Below are 10487 nucleotides of genomic sequence, written 5' to 3' on the forward strand. Positions count from 1 at the left end.
GGATTAAAGAAATCACCTTGTCTTAAGAGATAAACCCACTGACCACCATTAATAAGTCTACCAAAAGCATTTTGAGCCCATCTAACATCACTTCATGTTGAAAATGGTCAGCATGGAGAGAACTGGTGGCTCTTCTCGTGTTTGACAGGCAAGGCTTGGCAGGACATCCTATGCAGCATCATCGATATCACATGGTGTGATCTTGCTGATGGTGCAGTTGAAGTGTGACGTGAGATCACGTTAAGGCAGCTGGTTTGGTTACTCACGTGTGGGTTTGGCAGACTGGCCAGGGGCTTCAGAGCTACAGCTGCTTCTACACCATTACCTCGAATATATGCAATGAACAGAAGGGGGTATACCAAACCCCTCCAGTATAGGAGGAAATCACAGAATCATAGAATCAACTAGGTTGGAAAAGACCTTTAAGATCATCGAGCCCAACCAAATCTCAGCATAGATTTTTATTATATCTCTTTAGAAAAACAAATACCCTTTGCTATTCTCTCTCCTTTCCCTTCAACCAAAAAAAACCCAACACTTTGCACTAAACGAAACCAGATGATGCTCGGTGTGGCACAGGCTAGTCCCTTCATGGTCATTCTGAAGAGCGCTGCAGCTTGCACTGCTGACACGACTCATGTAAACGTTGCACATTTGTTTGTTTTGCTACCAGGAAAAAGGTGACTTTACAACCCAGTGACTGGTAAAGAGAAAAAGAATGGTTATGCCAGAACTAGGAAACTACTGTTAAAGCTGGTACACAGTTAGGATTGTATTTATGTGATTAAGTTTTGAAAAATAACAATAGGCCTTAAAGAGAGATTTACTCAACTGTCATTGAGAAAAATCTAGCAGAGAGAATCCTGAAAGCCAAGTTTACAAATTTATACAAATTTATCCCAAAGTTTAACACCTCAGGAGGCAAATACAGGATTGATCTATTTTTTTTTAATCAACGTGTTTTGAGGAGCTGAGATATCCCCAGCTTGTGTTAAAAAATGCACCCCATCCTGCCACTTGAAGTACCAGTGAAGTAAGAATCATGGAGCGTTAAAAACTCTTACAATTTTCATTTGGAGTTTGGAAGCCAGAGTGAAGGAATTTCCCTGAAGTGAACTCTGTGAAAAACTCTGCCCCAGCGTTAGGAGATGCTCCTTTTCCTCTTCAGAGCTTCATAATGCTGCTGAATTTCAGCACAGGGGTAGAAGTGGGTCTGCTTTCTAAAAATAAATTTGCAGGCAACTGTAAAAATAACAAATTGGGAAATAAACAGAGCGCAACTTCTTATAAATATTCTAAAAGCCACATGCTTACCTAAAAGCAAGAAATACTGATAATTGCTGTTTTCTGGATTAGTGGCCCTGATACAAAAATTTTTCTTAACTGATTAATAATGGCAACATTTTCCCTGCCTACCTAGTTCCGAGGTTGATACCATTGGTTTTGGCCTGATCTGGAATAGCAGTCCTTGCTGGTGTGGGAAGGGCATATTTCAGGGCTTAGTACAGTGAAAATAGGAACGATGGTACAGCTGGCAGCAAAGTGCCTCCTGCAGAAATATACCTTTGTTGATGAGGTGAGCTGTTTTTTCCATCATGGCAGGATAGGTTGAGTGGGAGCCTCATGTCAGGGTGCCTGGCTGAACCAAGGTTCAGATGGGGTGACCCTCTGGATTTCATGAATTCACGCATGGGCATAGTCCGAGGTTTCTCAAAGTGTCCAGGCAGAAAGTCTCTGCTGTAAATGCTCTTATACCAGCAGAACTCTACCTTCTCTAGTACGGTTTGCTTTCCTTTATCTGAATATATGCCAGACATTTAGCATGCACAGCATCCGATCTGTCTTTTCTCCCTTCTCAAACTCTTTAAGTCTTTCCATATCCTCTTAAAAAAGAAAATCTCATTGCTTCTCTAGGTTCTGTCTCTAGCTGGGGTAGAACAGGTAGCTACCCCACCTCTAGAGCAGTAAGATGCCTGCAGCTGCTGCTCCTCCTCTTGCTCTGGTAATCTCCTTCTCCGTCACACTGTCCCTCTGCATGGCATTGCCCTATAGGTTACTACTAAACAGGATCTCATCAGAGTCCCTGGTAGTGCAGGCCGCTTGTGCTATCTGTTCAGGCTTGGGCAATGAAAGGGTGGCACAGCATCCTTTAACCAGTGCTTTGTGAGAACTATTTCCTGCTCATTCACTCTCCCCAATGACAGCTGCTGTCCAGAAATAACCTAGATCTTGCTCCTTGCAGCAATTCCCCTGCCGCAGATTGCTGTTGACAATTGTAGTCTAGAGGCATTTCCCTGGGACGAAAGACTGTACTTTTATTTGACTGTGATGATCTTCAGAGAGAAGTTTATTATTACTTGTACCAGAGTAATACATTGCTGTGCATCAAGAAACAAAAATACTAGCTTCATTGCAAGAAAGAACAAAAGGGAAATGAAAGCATTATGTTGGCAATGAATAGCGGTGACACTGTTTGCAGTACACTCTCAACGCACAAGTTCCTAATAATGAAAGAAAACTTTGTCTTCTGTTGTAAGCTATGCAATTAACATACAGATTTTAAAACATATTCAAGCTTCAAATTTCTTTACTTCCTTGCCATAGAGTTGTTTGGGTTTTTTTAAAGAAAATAATAGAAAAAAGGACACTTTTATAATGCAGACACCAGTCATAGCAAATCTGAGGGAGTATTTTCCAGATTGCTATTGATCACCATTCATGGAAATATGCTGCTTATACAATCATAGCTTGATAAATAGATAAACACTTTAGGAGGCCTTATTCTAGGAAAGTCATGTTTATATCAGCTATTGCTTCCTCAGGAACAATGTTGCAAGCTATGCTCAGCTGAGCAATTTATTCTTAAGTGACTAATGATTCAGCATTGCTCCCTGAAAAGAGTGGAGAAGTCTGCTTATCAGCGCATTCAACTTCTTCACTCTGGTGCTTTTGATGCACAATTAAACTCTGTTTGGAAGGAGCAGTGTGCTTGCATTTGAGGTGGACCTCAATACCTCATACCCATTGCCAGGTCCTGGAAAGCCTTACTTCAGGAATTTGGACCCAAATGGTGGGAGAGGTGGGAGCAGAGAGGGAGAAGAGAGGAGCATTTTATTAGAAAAGGCAAGTGAGCTACCAGTTGTAGATGTTCATGTGTGGTCAGCCAGCCCTTTCTTGCTGTCACCTCCACATGGTGTGTTTCACCAGTATGATCTGTGAGGATGCAGGTGAGGAGCTGGAGCTGGCCCCTGGCTCCTACATGCACCAGTTACTGAGTGCTGGGCTGGGTTGCTGTGTGATGGCAAGGGGTGGACTGTATGCACCATGCGCATGGTGCAAACACACTATGGGTTGGGTGCAATGCAGAGCTCAAAAAAGGCCAGTTTGGTATATGCGTGAGGTCAACAGTGGGAGAAAGCTGAGTAATTGAGGAAAGTTTGGTGCATATATAGACTCTCTCACTGTATGATTAATGCTATTCATGCCTCTGAGAGCTTTTGTTTCACTTCAAATTGATCTTGAGAGGATATTTTCACACGGCTGTCTAACTACATATTCCCTTAAGGCTGAAATTGAAGCTGGATGTGTAGAGACTCCTCCCTGCATCCCAGACTCGATTGTGTACAGAGCAGTACCTGTTCACAGCATTTCTCTGAACTTCACTAAGAAAAAAGACAGAAAAGAGTTAGAAGTGGGAACTGAATTATGGGCGTGGGATAGAGCAAACGGGTAAGAGGTCACTGGTGAAAGTGAGGGAAAAATGTGCCTTCCAGTTTGAGCTTTCACATGTAAACCTTGGAAGCTTGCAAATGCAAATTATGGATAACTCAAGGCAGTATTTGTGGAAATACAATGAAGCTGTGAGGCCAAATAAGAATGGGAAAGCCTGAGAAAAAATACTTTTGTCAGAAATACTTTAAATAAAAATTTCACTCTATAGAGGTGCAATGAGACTGCTTCCTCCCCAGTGAATCAGATAACCAAGGAGGCTCAGACTTGCCCACATAGCCACCCAGGGTCGTCCAGGCTGGCTCGTGCGCAGAAGACATTGCAGGGCATGCTGCAAACACGCAGCTTCCAGCAAGCACAAGTCATTGGGGAAGGGGCAGGATTTACCAGAGCACCAGCGCATGGAGGAGCAGAAGCAGCTGGAAACAGCTTGAAACAAGAGAACGGAAGAGGTAAACAAACCACGCGGACAATTTCCGAAGAGCCTGCACAGCATTATTAAACTGTATTACAAAACCAATTGCAACCGTTTCACTTTCTATCTAGGTTACCCCACGGTGAGGCACAGTGACTCAATTCAAGGCAGACTTCTGGCAAGCTTTACTCCTTGCTACTGAGGCTTTGAAGGCTTTAGTAATATTTGTGCAGTACATCCCACGCTTACTCATAGGAAGATCAGGGAATTTTGCAAGTGTGATGGGAATTTCTAACCCTGAAATCCTGAATAATACCTATGAGATTAAAAATTGGGACACCAAGTGCTTATGGGTACTCCAGGTGTAGAAAAATCTTGTCAGACAAAAGAATGACTGGGGTTGGTAATGTTTCTGCAAGTACCTGAACAGTGTCACTAATTAATCATTCTAAAAACAAAGGAGAAATAAAGGAGTGGAAAACACTGCCATTATATAAACTGAAAATTGCATCAGAGTTTTAGTGTAAATCTTCAACTGAAAAATATGCCAGTGCAATAGTTATACTTTCAAGGAGCCCCATTAATCCATTCCCATTTCCCCCACCAAGTATTCGCTGGTTCTGTGTTAATGAGCTTCTTTGCACAGTTCTTGATTTTAAACACACAAATATTTTTGGGAGCTTTCCCTGATGTCACAGGTTTACCCTTTAGAGGAAAATGATCCATAATAATCCACTGTGTGGATTATTCAGATACGTCTGTAAACCACCAAGGTTTTACCTCTCAGTGAAATTATAATGCAACACGGGCTACACTTTTCTTTGATCGAAAAGAATGACAGATTCAAGTTTTCCTTAAAAGCAAAATATAATGATGCCAGATACCTTCTCCTCTCTCCTTAACTATCAGTCAGTATTCTATTGCAGTAACTGCCACAGGAGACATAAAGACTGATTTCTTTGTAGTTCCTGTACCCATTCTTCTGAGATGTTGCTTACTCAGGGAACTCAATGAACAGCTTGTACTCAAGAGTTTAAATACACACAAAGTATTGTCTACCGCTGACCCACAGCAAATGGTAAAGCAACAGAAGACACTTTCTTATCGATTTGCTGTTATATTCAACATTGAGCCAATGAAACTTTTATAGTTCTAACAGGAAAAAGCATATTATTGCCATGCATAGATTTAGCCCAATAGCAATTTCTTTGTTTAAAGCTTCAGGCATATTGCAATGTGCAGCCTCCTAAACTGAGAATATTACCAACATTTTCCCACTTCCCAGCAAAATCTAATACCGCATGGCAAAATCAGGAAAAAATCATTTGGAAAGCTTAGCAAAATGGTTATTCTAAATTGCTGTTGACGAAGTAGAGAGGGAGTGCTGTATATGGGGAAGGAACAGAAACAAGTTTGGTACTGAGGATCACCACGGTGTGGGGAGAAGATTTATTCTCAGGTTGTGGTGGTAATTACTGAAATTAACCTACCTGTCAACGTATTTGATCTGTGCTGCATTGTCCCCATCATCTCAATAGCCAACAGTTCTGGGATGTGTTAGAAAAGTTGTGCATTACCAGAGAAGCTCACAGTAACTCTTGTTGCTCTAAGGTGGCCTTTCTGGTGGTTCTTTTCCTCTGAAGAAATTAACCATGGCAGGAACCTTTGTATTTATAAATCTTATAAGAGAGAATATTGAATGGTTGAAGGGGTCAGATGGCACAACTCTTCAAGCTGTGAACTATGTCCCAGGAAAAGCATTTTAATGTGGAAGCAGGAGCACTGTGTTTCTAGAAATGTCCCAGTCAGTCCAGCAGCCTTAACTCATCGCCTGCAAGGCTTAGACACCAACTGCCTACATCTCCCCTTTACCTAGTAGACACAAAGCTAAATATTGAAATACAGTAAGGTACTCTAGGTCACAACTAAGCTCCAGGTGAAAGAGCTGTTCCCAGTGACACTGGTTCAGTGGGGCAGGATGACATGCAGCTAGTGCCTAGCTTCCAGGAGCTCAAATAGCTGCAATGCTACTTGAGGCATAATCCTTCAGCTGTGCTCAGCCACCTCGTACCCTGCCTGGAATAGGTGCTGAGCTTGTGCATGGGCCCACCAATAGCTATGCCAGCTCCTCTACAGCTCCTCTTTTAGAAAAACAGGACATGGAAAATCCCATTTCTGGTTCAAAATCATCATGTAGACATCATGTGGGCCAAAGTGGAGTTTGTGATGACAAGCTGGAGTTAATTTGAAAGACTGAGTGTATATATTTGAGTGCAAACTAAGTATGAAAGTGATTCCTCCCCCGTCCTTTGCACTGTGATACTCCATGTGGAGAATTTTGACATAGAGGACCTGTATCCAGAAGGCTTCCAAGATGTTTCAGAGCTGGAGCACCTAAGGTGAAAGAATATCTGGAAAATCTGGATTTGCTCCGCATGGGGAGAGAAGGCTAAGGAGGGATCTAATGGCTGAGCAGAACCAGGCTCTTCCTGGAGGTCCACCATGAAAGGGTGAAGGAACAGTTACAAGCAGCAAGGGAAACTGATCAGGCATAAGGAAAAAGAAATTCACTGTGAGTTTGGTTAAATTCGGTTGAACACTGACACATTCCAGAGAAACTGGATCATCTTTTTTGCTGGAGATACTTTAAACCATTGAACAAAGCTTAGAGCAATTTAACCTAACTTCCAGCATGGCCCTGCTCTAAGTAGAGCTGAGACCTGATGGGCTCCAGAAGTCACTTCCAACCTCAATTAGTCTATTAGTGATCCTAAAATGCATTGCAATGGAGAAGGAAAATTAGCTGCCTGGGCTCTCAAAGATTACCTGTATTCTATGCTGGTAAGTGGGAATATTATATTAAATCCTAACCATAAAACTTGAAAAAAAAATGGGAGTAAAGATATTGTTTTAAAGACACAATACACATTAGCTTTACATTGAAGGCTGAAGCTTCGTCTCTTTCTCCAGCCCCCCAGTCTCTTGAAAATCAAACCCAACCCTCTTACAACTGTGGCCTTCCTGTAGCAATAAATGACATTATTTTCGGAAGTGACTAAGGTTGAATTCTCAGTCCTGCTGATCTCCAGGGCCTGGGAACTGGGGCTCCTGATGTGTCAAACGGCTTCTACGGGTCTTCCTTTTATCAGGGACGCAGCTAATGTCAAAGCGGCAAAAGATGGCAAGGAGCATTAGCAATGTATTTTTCATAGGTTCTCAAAGCAGAAATTTAGTAACATGAAATCAGTAAGAATCACCAAATCAGTTTATAATTTAGACCCCGAGTTTCCGGAATTTCTTTGGGAAAGTGAAAAATGCATTAGAAAATCTTTTCACACAGATGTAGTATCAGCCTTCGTGATATTGCTGTAAAATGTTATTTACTTCCCAAAGATGGATAAGATGAAAAAAGAGCATAAAGAGAATGTTCTTATTATCTGCTTTTAAGAAAAGGCTTTCCTAGGCTTTATTAGATTTGTAATAGGCAGCATCACTTTAGAACAGATACGTATAACAGCGTATCTATTGAAAGAGAAATGGAAAATATACATAAAAACTGAGACAAGCAAGTAATACTTAATTTCTTTTTTCTGTTTGATGTGACAGATTTGAAACAGGAGGAGAGGAAGATTAATTATTGGTTTGGGTTTGAAGGATTCTAAAGCTTCCTCTAATTTTTAGCTAATTCTCTTTCTTTCAGGCACTCAGCCCACTGTCAGGTGTGGCTGAGAAAATTTAGTGTTACCGAAATACATATTCTGGCCTATCCGTAGCCAAGATGCAGGTGCACCTTGTGCCAACAGCATGTGCTTTGTTCAGCTCAAGATGATTGTGTTTTCCTGGAGTCCTCCAGGAGTGTGAGTTGTAGCTGGTTGTAGAGCTCTGATCTGCCCATCTGGGAGTGCTGCTTTCTGATTGTATGAATGACTGATCAGGAAAACCTACACTGTCTGTACCTGCAGGTCTGTAGCTGTTCTAAAGGGTAATAAAAATAGAGCTGAGTTTGACCAAAAATAGGACATCGGTCTTACCCTTTGGTTACACACTAGTTGCATTAAAGTACAGTACAAGCAGTGCTGCTGAAGCAGCGTAGTTTCTCCTCAAAGAAACAGCCACTAAGGGATTTTTTTTACAGCTGTTTTAAGCTTTATATTTTCTGTCTTTGCTTCACTGGTATCTGTGGTTGATGTGTGGCAAGAACCCAGGCTGGAGCAACACTCATAGCAGCAGCATCACATGCTCAGCTCTCCAGTCTCCTGGCACTCAGGGGTTCAATGAGCACCCAGTCTTCAGGGGGAACAATGGGGCTCTCCCAGTCCTGCAGCAAGATTTGTACAAGTTGCCTTGTTTGCCCGTAATTTTTTACGTGATGGTGAGTTTCAGACTCACGAGTTTCACTCTAATTTCACATATCTAGATGACCAACCCAAAAGATTAGTAAGAAAACAGTGACCTTGTGTCACCTGGGATATATGAAATTATTCTCAGTTGTGAAGTTATGATTGCATATACATGGCTTTCCTTTCCTGCTGGTATCCCTTCAATGACACAGGATTTTTTTCTGCTCCGTTACCAACTGGAAAGGGAATAGATTCTCCATATGACAGGTCAACCACAACCGGTAACTGTGGGCCTTGGCACATCGCTGGGGTTATTAATTTCCTGGTGAACAGCTCCTCAGGTCTTCATTCCGCTGTGGGTAGAGGCTCGGTCATGTTTAACCAGCCCCATGAAAGCTTTTGCTTTTCTCCAGCTCAGAATGAGAGTGGAGCTGTTGGCTGCTATAGCATTAGCAGATCTGATTATATTTTTTCCAATGGATCGTGCTGTGGTTTACAGAGCTGTAGTCTGCCAGTCTCATTTCTGCATTTGCCCTATACCCATGGTCACACCATCATTCAGGATATGCTTTGAATATATCAAATTCTATGATTCTTCTTCCTCTTTTAACCATACATTTAGTCTGTTAGTAAATACACTTTCAGAGTTCATTCCTGCTTTAATGTTTCTGAACAAGGCATGTAGGAGCTGGAGGTATGGATGGATCCAACCAAACCCCATTTCCATCTGCCATATGGTTTATAATCTGACTTATAATCACCACCTCAGTTCCTGCCCTTCTTTTCAATCTAATTTCACAAATGCTCTAAGTATTTTTGGAAATGGTTTTCTTTATGTCACCTATTTTGTGTTGATTTTTTAGATTACAATTGCAGGTAAATTCCTGTTATGCACACAGGGCTGGGCAGAATGGCCCTGTTAATGTACAGAAACATTTCATGATCATGTAAAAGATTCAGTGCAAATCTGATATTGGCATGAGGATAGAATCAAGCAATATAAAGGAGAAATCAAGAAATGTCAATTTGCTGTCAGCAGTAACGAACCAGAGGATATGGGAATACTGAGAATGCTCCTCCCCCTGAGGTGCTCCTCTCCCCAGGGTGGGTTTTTCGTATTTACTTACCTGTTTACCTTACTTGCTAAAGCCAATATTTAACATTAATTTAGAGACAGACTTGACAAAACAAGTTTAATTTCAGGTCCGTCCAGCAGTCTGTTTAGGTACACTGCTAACAACATCTGCTCATATTTTAACCCACAACATTACCTCTCTCTGCTTTGCTCCTGACGTTGGCTTTCATTGGGGATGGCAGAACTTGCCCGACAATTGCTCTCTCCTTTCTGTAGCCCCAGGCTTTGCAGTCTCACCACCGCTTTGATGCCTTTGCTCTTGTGCTGCAGCTCAGCAAGGCAGCCCCTAGCCTCACTGTGCTGCTAAACAGTGCATTTAAATACAGATTAATATATCTGGCAAAGAACAGTAAAGGGAAGACTTTGAATTTGCTTAATGCAAGACAGCCTAGAATAGGTCATTCTACTTGCAACTCATGTTTTTTGGCAGTCGATTGTATTTTAAAAGAATAGGTTAATATTCTTATGCTTAACAGTTGTAACTCATTTCCAATCGATACAAGCTGAACTGGTGTATTTCAGGAGTAAAGACTGGGCCTATAATTTGGACAGAAAATTTCCTTCTCTTGTTTTGCTTTGAGAAGTTTTCAATATAAATCTTACGTATATAAATCAGTATAAATCTTATATGCAAACTTTCCAGAATATATTCAAAAAGTATCTGCTTTAAGCAAGTGCTTAATTTAAGCCTGGCATGTGATTTGCCAAACAAAGTTATGACTAAGGCAACACATAGCTTCTTCAGTAGGACCAAAATTTGCTCCGGTGTGATTCACCAATGAGTAAGAGTGATGCTATCTGGAGTTTTAAACTGAGCACAGATTTGAATAATGACCTGGGTTTTTTGGAAGAGCAGCTAGCTAAGCAA

Source organism: Lathamus discolor, chromosome 3 (assembly GCF_037157495.1).
Source record: "Lathamus discolor isolate bLatDis1 chromosome 3, bLatDis1.hap1, whole genome shotgun sequence".
Lineage (NCBI taxonomy): Eukaryota > Metazoa > Chordata > Aves > Psittaciformes > Psittacidae > Lathamus > Lathamus discolor.